Source organism: Heterocephalus glaber, unplaced genomic scaffold (genome assembly GCF_053883595.1).
Source record: "Heterocephalus glaber isolate CG9 unplaced genomic scaffold, H.glaber_assembly_v1.0 deba00000281, whole genome shotgun sequence".
Lineage (NCBI taxonomy): Eukaryota > Metazoa > Chordata > Mammalia > Rodentia > Bathyergidae > Heterocephalus > Heterocephalus glaber.
Genome location: NW_028258139.1, coordinates 13304609 through 13321079, shown reverse-complemented (window position 1 = coordinate 13321079; position 16471 = coordinate 13304609).

The following is a 16471-nucleotide window of genomic DNA, read 5'->3' as shown; positions in this document are numbered from 1 at the left end:
GTGCTGATCAAAGTCCAGAGACCAGCAACATCCTGTGATTTAGTAAGAAGCTATCTAGTCTTTGTCCCCAGTTCCTGACACTGAGCTTCAAAATCCTTGACATTTTCTAAGTGACATGAATTTCTTTTGTTGTTCATAAAGACCTTGAGTTTATGTTAATGATTTATCTTAACTGTTTCAAGGGAGGACTGGCCACACCAGAAAAATGAGCTTGTGATCAGAGAGCAGAAATTTCACCACCCTGACCTTCAGGGAAGGGAGAGGGACTAGGTCTGAGCTCATTAATCATGGCTGAGCAATGAAACCCAGCTGATGTCTGGCAGCAAAGCTTGGGCCTTCTTGTTGGTAATAAAAGTTCTGAGACATCCCAAATTTTAAAACTGTTCTGCTAAAAGCTTTGAATCAAGGAGAGAAAGAGAGAGAGAGATCCACATTCCTCAATGTGCGTCAAACCTCTGACTCGAAACTGCAAGAAGCCCTGCCTCCTTTTGCTGTCCATTCAGCCTGTTTCAGAACCAATATAAACAACTTATGCTTCCCTCTGTCCTCTGGATTTTCGGTCTAAAGGACATTTCTCTAGCTGCCACCAACTTTGGCACTGATGGCTTAGGCAATCTTCCCAGAACCAGTTCCTTTTTTCTGGCCAACATTTCCTAAAACCCAATAAATCCTTCTATCTTAGAGATCTCTGGGTACCTAGAACTCTGATGCAATCTTAGTGAGGGGGACACTATGTCGAGGTTCCACAGGGAGGACCCAGGAGCTCTGTGGTCCCCTGGCCTTGCCTTGTCCACCTCTCCCACTGGGCTATTTTTCCTGTGGTGATATTTTATGATAAAGCTGTAATTGTAGTTAATTTTTAGTTGGTTCTGAGAGTCATTCTAGCAAACTATAGGATCTAAGGCAAAAGGGGCTTGTAGAAGGCCACAATTTATAGCCAAAAGGGACAGAAATGTGGGCAGCCTGGGGCCCTTCTTCCAGCTGAGGTCTACAGGAAAGATGGCCCTCTTAAGCACCTTGGCCCTACTTTGTGGGATCTAATGCTGATGTAACTGGATGTAATGGGTTTGCCCCTTGATGACTGAAAGCCAATAAGCACACTCAAGAGATAAAAGAATGAAGGAAGGTTTATTACTTGCAGCAAGTAAGTGACACATGAATATAACTCTCAAAGCAGTGCCTTCCTAAGTGTGCGTGGAGGTACATGCTTGCAATCCCAGCACTCTGGGAGGCTGAGGCAGGAAGATCTCAGATTCAAGTCCAGCCTGGGCAATTTAGCAATTTAGCAAGACCCTGTCTCAAAATAAAACTGAAATAAGGAGACTGTGAACCAATCTAATAAATTCTCTCCTATATGAATATATTTCATTGGTTGTTTCCCTTGCTAATACCTTTTATTATGTGATATATTTTACTGAAGTTGGAAAAACAATTATGAATTGCACACACAAATTTTGGTCCAGCCTCATCTGGATGTGAGTAAGTGAGAGTCTTCAGACCACTGTACCAAGAACCTGGCCTGCAGTGTGGCCCAAGACCACTGTAGATGCCTGTCATGGTGGGACAGAAGTCAGTATGTCTACAGGGCCAAGCTGTGCTCTGAGCTTGTTTGCTTGTAGCCTTGGCTTTGGCCTGGCCTCAGCCCTGGCCAACACATTGGTTGGTGTGGCCTGGGTTTTTGCTGTGTGCCTGAATGTACTTGGTCTTGGATTCCACAGCCCTTTGTTTTCCCCTTGGCATTCAGACTTTCTCCACTTCCGTCTTAGCGGGCTTGGTTGGTGCCCTTGGACTCCATCTTTCTCTGGCCTTAGACATAAATTTGGCTGTCCTCACCTGTGGATCTGATCTTGGCCTTGGGTGTGCCCTTGCCATGGATTCAATCTTAGTTCTGTCCCAGGACAGCTACACACTTGGTGCTTAAATCTAAATGCCTGCATCTGTGTATAGCCCTAAAACAACCCAACCTGCTGGTCCCCTTGTGGACAGCTGTTCTGTTAGCCAGAGGTGCCATGGGCTGTGTACATGTACTTATATCTTCATCAGTAAATCCACAGGCAAAGACTGGAAAGGGTACAGGGTCTGCTGAGAGTGAGATATTGCAGAAGTCCTGGCTGGTGGGGCACAGCTCCCCTGATAACACACAGTTCTGCAGGGCTGAGAGACTAGGCTGTGGTTGTTGTCAGTGTCAGGCTAAGACAGCTGGAGAGCTCAGGGTCCAGGCCAGGGCACCTGGTTCAACAGCAGCTCACCGATTCTCAGCTGTCATTTCCAAGAGGGACAAGTGTCAAAAGTTCCTTAGAACTTTTAGACACCTTCTCTTTGGAGAAAAGGTTGGGAGGAAGGCCCCTCCTTGCCTGGCACCAGAGCTATATGAAGCAAGGTCTGACTCCAGGCTTGACCGCAACCCTTGCGATGAAGTCATGGCAACGCTGCCACCTCTGAGCCCTGGGGAAGAGCAGGGGAGGGCTGGGACCCTAAGGCCTCTCACGTGGCTGATTTTGACATCAGGAACGTGGCCCTGCAGGCTTCCAGGGGGCTGCCTAAAGTAGGGTAGTAAAAGCAAAAAAGGGGACCCTGGGGAGCTGGGAATGGGGACACTGCCCCCTCTGCTCTTCTCTCTCCCTAACCTCGGACCCCTGGGCCACCTTGTTACAGACCAGAGCCAGGAGCACAGGGTGGGAAGAGTGGAAGGCGGCAAGTGGAGGGGGTGGAGCACCTGTGCACTGAGCGTCTCCCACCCTGAGTCCTGCTTTCTCACTGCCCTACTTCTGAGCCCAGACCAGCTGGGAAAAGCCCACCCTGGACTCAGGTTGGTTCCCCACTTCTTGGGTCTGCTCTCAGGCTGCCCATGAATTCCCTCATCACATTACCCTTGATTCTTCCTTAGGCCTCTGGCGGGATGCCCTATCCCCCGCCCCGCCCCTCGCTCCCTGTCTCTCCCTGTCTCTCTGCGTCTCTCTCCCTCTCTCCCTGTCTTCTTCCCTCTCTCTGCCTCTCGCCCTCACTCTCGTCCTCTCCCTCCCTTATGACCCATCTTTGTGCCTCTGTCTGACCTCTCTCTACCTCCCCATGTCCATCTCTGCCTCTCTCCCTCCACATGGTTCAGCCAAACAATTCTGGGTTGTACCTGATATTCACAGGGAACTCGGGGAGACCCAGGCCCATACTGGCCTCTCCCAGCAAGTCTGGTTCTCCTGTTGCTCTGTGGACTCCTGTATTCTGACCTATGTTCACACCCTGCAAGCAGCAGACAGATAGAAAGACAAAGGGACAGAACCTTGGAGAGATACCTGGCTCAAATTGAGCCTAGGACACTGAGCAAGTGCCAGGAGGGCCTGGCAGAGGGGCTGGTGATCCTGCCTCCTCTGGCCAGGTCCTGTTCATAACCAAGGTGAGCACAGCCCCGGCTGCTTTCAACCAATGACGCTGCTTTTGAGGGGCTTGCTAGGAAGTCGTTACAGCTGAGAAGGCTGAACAGGCACTGTCGTGGAGGGCCATCCAGTCAGAGATGAGAGTGGACACAGGAACAGACATCCTGAAGGCACACACAGGGTTACTGAGAGGAGCCAGGTCAGCCCTGAGAAGGGCAGAGTGTGGAGCCTAGTGTTCTCTAGAAGTGAGTGGGCTCTGCACCACCATTGACGACAGTGTCCCAGGACTCGTCCACATACTCTGTGCATCTGTCCGAGTTTAGAAGACTGAGGCTAGATTTCTGTTGGTCATCCCTTCCAACACCAAAAAGTCTTGACCATAGAGAGGGATCAGGCCCTGGGGGACCGCAGCCACATGACAGATGGCCAGGTCCCTCTGCTCCTACAAAGCCCGAGGGGCCAAGGACTGGACCTGCAAGTGAGGGTTCAGACTTTGCTCCTGTGGGGCTGCTGGGGAACTGGTTCCTGATTCCATTGTCTGGGAGGCCAGAGGCAGTGAGTAGGTGGAGAGGAAGCCACTGGGCCTGCCCTGGACCCTGAGCCAAGAGAGGGCCACAGGTCCATCTGTGGGAGGGAAGTGAGAGCTGACTCAGCATCCTACAGGAACCACAAAGTTCCCTCACCATGTTGTCCAAGCATGAGAGGTGTCTATCTCACCCGGCTGCTGTCCCTGCTGTGTTCTGAGTACGGCAAATGAACAGCAAGGTCATCTGCCAGGGTCTGCTCCTGGTCTGGTCTGACACATAGGAGCCAGATTGGAACTCCTGAGGGGTCGGTCCTCCAGGATTGCAGAGATTCCTGCAGACCTGGAGGCAGCTGCCCAGCTGCCACTTCCCAGTAGGCTGTGGTTCTGTCTGGGCACCCTCCTGTGACCCTGCCTACGTTACTGTACCTACTTTACTACCCTGTGGGACTCTGTCATGTTACCATGTGTCCACTGGTGCACAAAGGCTGCTTCAAGGCCCAGATGAATACAGACCATACCAAGGTCAACAGTGTTTGGATACCACCCAGAGCATGGGCCAGATCTCTGAAGGAGCCACCCAAAGCAGGTTCAGAAGGCTTTGTCTTTGAACTCATTGGGCTCATGGAAGGAGAGGCAAGCCTTAGTGTCCCCATCTGTATAGAGGGGGAACCAGCAGTGACTGGAGAGGGGTCTGGGCACATGTGCATACAAACATATACAGATATACACATACACCTCCATACATGCTATGCACACTTACACACGCATATATACATCCAGACACACACATACATATATATGTGCACATACATGCATTATGCAAACACATATAACCCAGGGCCAGGAATGTGGCTCAGTGGCACTGCACCTGCCTGGCAAATGCAAGGTCCTGAGTTCGATCCCCAGTACCACAAACATATATACCCCCACACACATACACATAAAATACACACCCACGCATACATACACACATGCACCCACACCCATATATGTACTCTTACAAACATGCACACATATATACATCCATACACACACATATTGTGTCTTTTTTAGGACTTTTTATGTTAATACATTTAAACATTGATCTAATACTTAAAATATTTTCTCTCATGTGGGAGATCTCCCTGTTTATTATGCCCAAAGCAGGCTGTAAGCAATGCAGGCTGTAAAGAGTTAATCCCACAATTGGCTTGTTTAAAGAAGTGACTCTAGCCAAAGCCTACATGACTCATAGGAGCATTGCAGGTGATGCATGGGTCAGTACCAATCCCCCTACCAATGGCCATGGCAGAGGCCATGGCAGAGCTTCATGGCACAGCCCATGAAGCTGTGGGGCTTAATATGAGATGATATAGCAGCCAGGGTCAGGGTGACTCACACCCAAATTCTGTTCCCAAAATTAAAACCTTCTTAACTAAGAAGACAAGGTTGTTAACCAAGCCTATATCTGGTCTGTTCTGTTCCTAACACAAGAATATTTTGTCTCTTCTTTTACAGGCCTTGCCTGCATCAGCAACTTATCCCTAGCAACCACACATAGCCCCCTCACTCCAACTTAACAAATGATTATGTAACCAATAAATATCAGTGGTTCTGGCTGTTCAGGGTCTTTGCTGCTTGCTCAGCATTGACCATTCCAGTTCCCCATTTCACTTTAATTCTGTCTCTGAGTCTTTCTTCTCACCTTGCATCATAGGACCAAGCAGGCAATCAGGATCCTTTTCAGGGGTCCCCAGTACTCTCTTTTACTACATTAGGAGATTATCCAATAGTTGTTAAATTTTTAAGTAATAATTTCTTATTGGGCTTGGCCAGCTGGCTTGCGCTCTCTGTAGTGGAACCCAAATTGCTGTTCTGCACAGTGTGGGTTGCTGCTGCCCCAACACCACCCAGCATCCTTGCTCTGTCCTCCCCGACCTGCTGGTCTAGTCCCACCTGGTGTCCCACATGCATGGGCCATTTTCCCCATGAAAACTCACAGCAGGCAGTTCCCAACAAGCCTCTACCAGTGCTCAGGCCATTTTCACTTTGAAATCAGTTCACACATACAAAGAAGTTGCAAAAATAGCTCCAACTTCCTGAATTTGCTTCCCCAGCCTCCTCAAATGCCAACTTGTTACATAACCAGACATTTGTGGGCATGGTTGCCCCAGCTCCTGGAACACACACACAAACCAGGCCGGAGGTCCCTGGTGCCAGCTCTCTGCAGCATTTCCTGTGGGACTCCTGGGCTCCTCCTGCCAGAGGGTCCTCCTCCTCACCCTGACCTTTGTGGCTCCTTCATTTCCTGTGGCTCACTCCTGGGGTTTTGACCCCACCTTGTTTCAAGACCCCCAAGTTGATCTTGATGATGGCAGCTCACTTTGAATTTACCCAGCTGCCTGTAAGCTGGAGACCCCCTCAACCCACCCCAGCAACCTCATCCCAGTGTCCCCAGCCACACAGCAGGGTCATGGGAAAAGTAGCTGGCTTAAGTAAAAGTGGATTTTCCTGGACTGGGTGTCCTGGATTTCAGTGTCTGTCTTGCTGGGTCTGCAGTACAGCTAGGGACAAGTGCTCCCTGGGTGTATCCCAATCTCCCTTCTGCATGATGGGTGACCTAGCTTCCTCTCTGCCAAGCTGTGGGTCACACTTGGCAGGAAAGCTTCCCGGCATGCGGGTTAGGGGACAGTGTACAATGTGGTATGGGGATGTGGAGGCATATATGTGAGGTGTATATGTGGAGGGGGCGCGTATACGTGGAGAGGGTATACTTGTGTGGTGTGTGTGCATCCTGTGGCTGGGGTGATGGGGAAGAAAAGTGCTCATGGGGGTGGGGGACAGATACAGCCTGGCCAAGAAGGATGTGGCCCTGGCAGCCCTCCACTTTCCTTTTCCCAGAACTGTGCCTTTGTGCCTCCGCCACTGGCTCCCACCCATCGTGGGCCTGGTACTCAGCACCAGAAACTCTCCAGAGGACCAGGATAGGGCAGGGCCTAGGAGGGCAACCTGGTGGCCTCTGGACCCTGTCTTCAGTGCCAGGCCTGCAAAGGCAGCCAGGGAAGAATTGGAGGCTGTGAGCAGAAATAAGCTTTCCCCTATCATGTCCAGGAGGGGGTCCACTGGCTGTCTACCAGCAGGAAGCAAAGAAAGCCAGTTTCTGCCAAACAAGAACTAAGCCCAGGGCAGCTGGGGACTTGGACCTTTGCCAGCCTACTCAGGCACTTCCTTCCTGAGAGGGCTGCAGCCCCAAGACTCTACCTGTCCTATGCAGTTCCCAGAGGATGGGGTGGGGACCCTGAACAAGGGACCCTCCTTCTAGTGGGGAGAGGGAGGCCAGGCACAGCCTTCCCCACTTGACAGAAAGGAAGTGGTTGTTGGTGGCAGTGGGGACTACGGGAGGTGGACATGTGGGCCCTGACCAACGGCAAGGGGTTAAAACATGCACCCCACTCACCTGGGTGGGCAATGAGGCAGCCAGTCAGTTTCTTTGTAACCTTACTCATGGCCAGCAGCAAACAGCACAGGCTGGGAAATGTAAAAACAAGATGATCTGCCAACCAAAAAAAACTCTTCACAAAAAGAGAAGAGAAAGAAAATGATTTTAGTGTTGAATAAGCATTAAACCAGGGCAGATATGCATCAAAAGCCATCTACCTCTAGGTGACAAAAGCACCCTCGAACAGTTCTGTCACCCAGCATGACCACTCACTGCACATGCACTCTCAAGACTCAACTAAGCTTTATCAGGTCTTGTTCATCTACCTGCCATGCTTCAGATCTGGTGGCCAATGGGTTTGGTGAATGCCTTTATTCAAAGAAAGATGAACTTCTCAGGTCCTCACCAATATGGAGCCAGATACCTGGCCACAGTTGACCCTCACTCCAATGAGGAAAGGAAGATGCCCTCCACCCAGTCTCCCCAACTGCCCTTCAGAATGAGGCATCTGAGAGTTGGGCGGGCAAAGGAAACATTAGTGGTTTGTGAAACTATCACGAAGATTTGTCTTTGAAAATATTTGTGAACGTTTCAAAAGGGCAGAAGAAGGATTCACAGAAGAGAAGGAAGTCTCTCTCCTTCTGTGCACCAGGGAGAACTAAAGTTTTTTCCCTGTTTTAGGGTGTGTTCCTCTTACAAAGTCACATGCAGAATGATGCTCACTCCAGATCCTGAGAGACAAACTCCGCCTCCTCTCAGCAAGGATACTTGTGTCTTAGTCAGTGCCTATCCATTCTGGAGCCAACCCTTCCCTGACAGAGGCTTCTGCTGGCACCAGAGGTGAAGGGTGTCTTCTAAGAAGGCAAGGGCTTGGTCACACCAGGTGTCCCTGTGTATGAATAAGTCCCCTACAGAGCTCTTTTGTTGGAAACTTCATGCCCAGTGCATCAGTGTTGGGAGATGGGGTCTTTTAGGAGGATCAAGGCTGCTATAAAAGGGGCCTAAAGGAGTAACCATGCTCCTTTGCATTTCTGACACAGGAGGACACAACATCCCACATCTCTGGAGGATGCAGAGGTAAGGCCCCATCCTGGTACCAGGATGGACAGGCTGAACCCTGATATTGGACTTCCAGATTCCAGAATTGTGACAGAATAAGTCTCCAGGATGGACAGGCTGAACCCTGATATTGGACTTCCAGATTCCAGAATTGTGACAGAATAAGTCTCTATACTTTATAAATTACCGAGTCTGAGCTGTGGATGTGGCTCAAGCATATAGCATTTGCCTGGCATGTGCAAGGCCCTGCGTTCAATCCCTAGCACTACAAAAAAATTTAAATAAAATAAAACAAATTACCCAGTCTGTGGTATTCTGTTGCAACAACACAAAACAAACCTAGACACCAGAAAACCTGAGGATCAGACAGGGATATTCACACCATAGGGATAGGTCACCATAGGGTGGGAGGCAGGGGGGTACAGGGAGAGCAAAGCAAGACTGGCCCTTTCCCTACTCACCTCTTACCAGGTCCAGCCACCCATACCATAATGCCAGTCAAGGACACAAGCAGGGTAAAAGGAGCTTTAATCAGCAAGGCAGAGAAAGATAAAGAGGATCAAGATCTGTCTTTGAGGGGTTGACAGAGTTTTGGGGTTTGATAGAAAAGGGGAACAAAGGAAAGGATTGGAACATTGCATAGCTAGCAGGGTAGGTTTCCCTGGTCAGGTCTTAGTCTAGTTGATTGTTATTTCAGGACTGGTTTCATGAGATGGCTGCAGAGAAGTCCTTATGGCTTTAGGGGAAATCTAGTTCCTGTAAGATACTTGCTCTTACATGGGGGTGACCTAATTTTAGAGTAATCTACAAGGCTCTGCTTTTCCTGGGATCTGAAGTGACTGCAGATTTAGGAAGATGACTGCAGACTTCTAGATGCTGCTCCAGGGACTCTGGAACAGAACATTGTAACTGCTGGCAATGGGACATTCCTGAAAATCCCGAAAATGCCTTACTTACTCTTGGTGTCCTCAGTCTTGAACAGGGAAGAGACAGGTGAGATAAATTTATGGCTCATGAACAGTATTTCCAGTTTTGATATAGACATTCCTTAGGTAATTAATATTCAGAGCTGGGCAAGATCTGCCCCCACAGTTTTAAGGTAATAAAGGAGACAGATATAAACACGAAGGCAGAAGTGCCATGCTTCATCCTGACAGCTTCCCACTGGACATCTGTCAGCCTGGCCTCTAGGCCCCTGATATGCTCCAATTACAGCTACTCGGTCTAATTTCTCCCTGATACCCATTAATTGTCCAGAAGATAAACATTCAGAATGTATGAATAAATGAACGAATGACAAGTGAGGATTTAAGACTAATTGAAAATGTAAGATAAATAATGAATCTTCATGAGGCATTGAGTATCTCTTCTAGTCTCTCTGATTGTATGTGTCTGTAATCCTACTGCTGTTTCTCGTATATCTAGTCATCATTCGTCCACCCACTCAGTCACTTCCTCTCTCAGCAAATGTTCGTCACACACCCCCTTGCTCCTGGGCCCCACACTAACGCTCAGCACAGACCAGGTCTCTCTTCACCCCGTCTCTGCCCCTCTGCCCTGCTCCCTGGCTGTTTCATCTCCCCCTAGCATGAGGCCTCTTTCCCAGCCCCTGCCCCATGGGCAAAGGCTCCCTGCCTTAAGCCACCTCCAGATAAGCTGTGACACTCCCATCTGTCCCTCTCAGACTGGGGTCCTCTTGTCTTCAGCCCACCAAGGGTCTGAGCTCTCAACTCACTGCCAAGTCCTGGAGCTCCTCAGAGAGGGCAAGGGGCCAAGAGGGACACCCCCAGAAGCTGCACCCTCTCTCATGTGCAGGTGTGCACACACTCACACACATTCCCATGGGTACATTTACATTTAGACTCACATATGTACACACAGCCTGGGCACACAATGGAGAGCTCAAAAGAGTCTCCTGGTGTGAACGCCCAGGACTAGGAACATCAGTGAACATCAGCCTCTACCACAAACAGGGTGCCAGATCCAGTGGGTGGCCAGGTGCCCAGTTGCTAGAGCTCACATCAGGTTCATTTCAATAACATTCAATTCTCAAACTTCATTTTCTTGTTACATAAGTAGCCCTATTCTGTACAGAAAGTCCTAGTCAACCACTAAGAAATAAATGTCATGTGCTACAGCTTGTGTTACTTTTCTAACTGGATATGGAAAGTGCTGTGGCTTTTGATTAGATGTTTAAGTAAAAAACAGAATGGTGTAAGGTAGAGCTGAGTAAGACAGAAACACTGGTTGTGATGCAATATATATTCCTTTAGGTGGATTTTAGTAAAAGAACATTAAAAATGCAACCTACTCCAGGGTGAAAGGGTGTATTAGCCCGATTTCTGTCACTGTGACAAAACACCTGAAATAATCAATTTAAAGGAGGAAAGGTTTATCTTGGCTCATGGTTTCAGGGATTTCAGTGCATGGTTGTTTAGCCCATTGCTTTGGGCCTATGGTGACACAGAACATTGTGGAGGGAATGAGTGGCAGCTGGGAAACAGGGAGAGAAAGGGATTGGGGTCCCACAGTCCTCTTTTTTTCGCTTAAATTCTTTCATTGGTACATTTTAGGTATACAATATGTTTACATTTATCTGTACATGACGCATCTTGGTTCTTATTTTTTCCCCATTCCCTGTGCTCCTTTCACCCCCTCCACCCTTCCCTATTTACAAAGACTTTGTTTCCATTTTTTCCTTTTCTCATAATTTTTCCTTTCCCTTTCCCCTCCCATTTCCCCTACCCCTTTGGACCTTTTCTTCCTATTTCAAATTATCAATTATTCATTTTAATCAATTTAATCCTTATTTACACTTCCAGTTTCTCACACTAGAGAAACTATTCTGTATTCACACATGTGTGTCCTATTTATTTCACTTAAGAGTATGGCCTCAATATGCATCCACTTAGCTATAAATGTCTCTAGTTTCTCATTCTTTATGGCTGAGTAGTACTCCATTTTATAAAAAAAAAAAAAAATCTTCTTTATCCAGTTTCCAGTTGATGGGCACTTGGGTTGTTTCCAAGCTTTAGCTATTACAAACTGTGCCGCTATAAACATGGATGCACATATATCACTGTGGTATGATTCTTTTAATTCTTTTGGGAAGATACCCAGCAGGGGAATAGCTGGGTCAAATGGGACCTCTAGCCCTAGTTCTCTGAGGTATCTCCATACTGATTTCCACAGTGGTTGCACCAGTCTGCACTCCCACCAACAATGGAGAAGGGTTCCTTTCTCCCCACACCCCTGCCAGCATTTGTTATTGGTTGATTTCTTGATAGCAGCCATTCTTTCTGAGGTGACGTGGAATCTCAGTGTTGTTTTCATCTGCATCTCTCAAATGACCAGTGATGTTAACCATTTTTTCATATGTTTATTTGCTGCTTTTACTTCTTTGTCTGAGAAATGTCTGTTCATTTCAGATGCTCATTTTTGAATTGGGTCTTTGAATTTGGGAGTTGTGATTTTTTTCAGTTCTTTATATATTCTAGATAGTAGCCCTTTTCTGAGGTACAGCTGCTAAAAAATTTTTCCCACATTGTAGATTGTCTCTTAGCTCTGTTGGTAGTTTCTCTTGCAGTGCAGAAATTTTTTAACATGATGAGATCCCAGTTGTTGATTCTTTGTGCTAGCTCCCGTGCTACTGAAGATTTGTCCATAAAGTCTTTTCCTATGCCAATCTCATCAAGAGTTCTACCTAACTTATCTTCCAGCAAGTTTAGTGTTTCTGACTTAATATTTAGATCTTTAATCCACTTCGATCTTAGTTTAGTGTGCGGTGATAGGTATGGGTCTAGTTTTAATCTCTGTCTGACAGGCTGAAATCCAGTTTTTCCAACACCACTTATTCAATAGGCTATCTTTCCTCCAATGAGGGTGGTTGGTTCCTTTGTCAAAGATGAGGTGACTGACTATGTCTGGAGTTGTTTATGGATCTTCTAATCTATTCCACTGGTCCTCAGATCTGTTTCTTTGCCAGTACCATACTGTTTTATCACAGTAGCTTTGTAGTATAGTTTCACGTTGGGGATTGTGATACCCCCTGTTATGTCTCTGTTGCCTAGAATTGCTTTTGCTATTCTATGTCTCTTCTGGTTCCAAATGAATTTTTGGATTGTTTTCTCTAGTTCTGTGAAAAATATTGTTGGAACCACAGTCCTCTTAATGGGCAGTGACTCAGCTTCTTTCCACTAGGTCCCTCCTCCTAAAGATTCCCCCACCTCTCAGTTGTTCCCATAAGCCTTCAACTATGGGCCCTTGAAGGACACTTACCTAACCCACAGGCAGGCAGCCAATTGCAGAGAGGGACCTAGTGTTGGCAAGTGTACTAGATAGGTGACCTGTCTTTAACCTGGATCATCCATCCCAAGACCCAACAAGATCTCTTCTTAGGAATCCCAGCTGCCACCTAGTTCTGGGGTAGAAGATTCTTGGTTGTGAGCAAGTCTAAAATCCACTAGGGAAGGTAGCATTGGCATTTAGGCTCAACAGTAATCGTTTTAGCATGATGCTCTGCTCTATGCACCAGGCCCCAGGGGTGGACTCACCTTCCAGAAACAGTGGGTGACAGTAGTAATAGCTCTGCCCCTGTGGCCCTGTGCCTAGGTCCTGCCCATGGCTATTCTCTGGTGGCCCCAACTCTATAGTGGCTCTGGGTCCAAGTGTTGAACTCCCCAAAACTTGTGCTGGAATCAAGCGCCAGCAGCTCCATTAGTCAGGTCTTAGGGAAGCTCTGCCTCCACAGCTCAGAGGGGTGTTGCCCTTTTGGGAAAACTCCACTGTGGCCATGTTCATGTCAACAGCTTTATGACACAGTGAGGAAAGTACAGACCATCAGCCAGCTGAGGCTCCCCACCAGCTCGCCACCCTGCTACTGTCACAGGGCAAGGGCAATGCATTATGACCCCAAGGCTCCCACTTTATACTGCTCCCCTCCTTCCCCTTTGGAGGCTGCTTTCCAGAGTGCCCCAACTGATGCCCCTTTCTTCCCTTTCTATATTCTGAATTTCCTCCCCAAAAGTCATATGTTGATACCAGTGGGATGGTATCATGCAATGGGGCAGTAATGACTAGGTCAGGAGAGTGGAGTAATTTACAAGTGCCTTCCCCTCTATGAAGCAACAGAGAGAAGACAGCTCCCAGCCCAAATCTCCTGGGCCACGACCTCAGACTTCCACCCTCCAGCACTGTGAAACCCATGTGTCTGCTCTTTACCACCTCCCAGTCTATGGAAGCCCTGGTGAGCTAAGAAAATTGGCAGCAGAGTAGATTGGTGCTGTCACAAATATCTAAAATGGAGAAGCAGCTCAGGGACAGGGTGACAGATAGAAGCTAGAAGGGTTTTAAAGTCCACACAATGCCTGCATTGGCACAAACAGACCTTTGTTGGAGAAAAAAACTAATCAATGATACTTATTAAAAACTACAAAGCCAACTGCTCAGGATCATCACAACAGGCATGGAGACTACAGTGAGGGACTGCAGCCAGGGAGAGATGTCAGCTCCACGCATCATGTAGCAGGGCATGTGGCAAGTAGGGTCAGTGGATAGACAATGACTAAGAGGAAGTATCCAAGGTAATAGGAGATTCTGGCTAAGCTGACCTACCAGGAATCTTGCTGGAGGAAAATTGGAACAGTTAGCCATCACCTGGGGGTAGTGGAGAATCAGATATTGAGGCTGATCAGATATTGTGGATGGGAGTGTCCTGAAAAACTGACATAATAGGGATCTTGCTAAAACTAGACTCTAAAAAGAAAGGGACAAAAGGGCCCAGGAGAAGATTATGGAACCTGATTAAAGTTTGATCAAGCAAAGAATCTTTGTCACTTTAAAGGGTGATTATAGTGAGAACATAGAAAGAAAAGAGGGTTCTTGAAGGCAAAGCCTTGATCTCCTTAGAGAATACCTAAATGGTCATGACTAGAATGCTAGTAGACATATGGACAAGGGCTGGGGCCATAGCTCAAAGGCAGAGTGCTTGCCTAGCATGTGCAAAGCCTCTGGGTTCAATTACCAGTTCCAAAAACAAACAAGGGAAGGGAAGGGAAGGGAAGGGAAGGGAAGAGAAGAGAAGAAATATGGACAAAGACCATTCTGGTGATGACTCAGACAAAAACAAGGGCCATGTTAGTGGAAACTGGAGGAAAGACCATTCTCATTATAAAGTGGTGAAGAAATAGACCTAATAGTATTCCTGTCCTAGAATTTTGTGGCAGGTACAGCTTATGAGCAAAGAAATTGATATTTTGCTGAAGAAACTACTAAGAAGAGTGTTCAAAGTATGGTTGGTGGGTGCTCTCAAATGTTTACAATAGTGTGAGAAGTGAACAATGATTTAAAGATGGATTTTTTTTTATCCAAAAAGAAAGCAGAGCCAGGTGTAAAGGTGCACACCTGTATTCCTAGTACTCTGGGAGGCTAAGACCAGAGGATTGAATGTTCAAACCCAACCTGGGCAATTTAGAGATTTAGGGAGACCCTGTCTCAAAATAAACAATAATAAGAAATGGGGACATAGCTCAGTGCAAAGGTCCTGGGTTCAATCATGTGGGGTCAGCTGCTATGCTGCTGAGCTCGGGGGTGAAGTGCTGTCTTGCTGTGATCCCAAGGCCTGGGATGGACCTGGGAGGCAGAAATGGGGCATCTGGCAAGGGGGAGAGGGAGGGTGAGCGCCCTGCTTCCTCTCATGGAAGACTCTGGGTGCGTGGCCCTCCCAGGCTTCTTATGCAACAGGCTTCTTTGAAGGACAGAGAAAGCTCTACAGGCCCTGAGTAAACTCCTCCTCCCCTCTTCCTGCCATAGAACATAAAAATGTAGCAATTGATACAATACTTCCTGAGTTTCTGTTTGTTTTATTCACATCTTCCTATTATTACACCTTGGAATCTTGTGTGTGTTGGCTGTTTGCAGTTCTCTCTTGTGTCTCCAATTCTCAAAGCTCTACACAGGGCACCTCTCTCCAGTGCTTTGCTATAGAGGTCACATGGGACCAGCTCACTGCTTCCGGCCTCCAGTGTCTGCCCTTAGAGGATCATTTGCTGAGGAGTTTCCAGGCCTTGAGACAAAAAATAGACTTCTGTGGCCCTCATCTCAGGGAACTCTATGTCCCTCCAAATCTGCTTCTCAGTCTTCCTCCTGGAACATCACCTCTCATGAAGACCCCATGGGTATAGTTTATTAGCTTGGCACCCCTGAAACATGCAGGAGTAGGACTGCAAGCCCCAAATCCCGAGGTACAGAGCTGTGTTTGCATCTTGGCAGGGGCGGGGGTTCTTCCTGTGCATAGCCTACCCGACACGAGACAGTCCCTTTGGATCACCCGGTTCCAAGCAGAGGATTCTGTGGTCAGCCGCTGCTGTGAGGGGCAGCCCTTCCTACAGGACCACAGTGTCCCACCCTGGTGCCAGGGCCTGTCCCTGAGACCCCTCGTGGGGCACGCCAGAACTCAGCAGCCACTTGTTCTAAAGGCTTCCTTTGTTTAGGTGGTGGCACCACAAGCTCACCCTCAGGGGACTGTCCCTTAATTATTTTGTGAATTCAGTACAGAATTCTACTTTTCTCAGCAGTTGTGACTTATAGCTCAAATGTTTTTTAAAAAAAAAAAATACTCTCTTAAAATTCTTACTATTTCAAGTGTATTAAATAAATACTAGTACTCAAGAGAAAACCCATAGCCTGCCTTGGTTTCTCTGCCCTCTGCTGGTGAGTTTGGCCCTTAAACAATTTAGAGAGCAAACACTCCGAAGTCCCGTGGTCCCTGCCTGAGAAGGCACAGACCACCCTCCATCTCGGCAGTCAGACTGACTTTCTCCTCTCCTCTTTGGGATGGTAAAAGCTGTCTGTGTTCCCCATAGAGATTCTGCCTATAAGCCTAATGCAAAAGGTCTAGGAACACAAAGACTGCCTCTTGTGGCTTGTGTCACGCTTGTAGGCTGAGGACACAGCTGGGGAGCTGTACCTCTTCCCCCACTTCATTTTCTTCACTGCTCCCCTGGCTAGTGAGCAGTTAGAGAGAGCAAAGCAAGGAGAAGAGCCCAGGGAAGCCCAGGACTTGTCAGTCACAGTCACCTAGCCAAGGGAGGCCTAGTG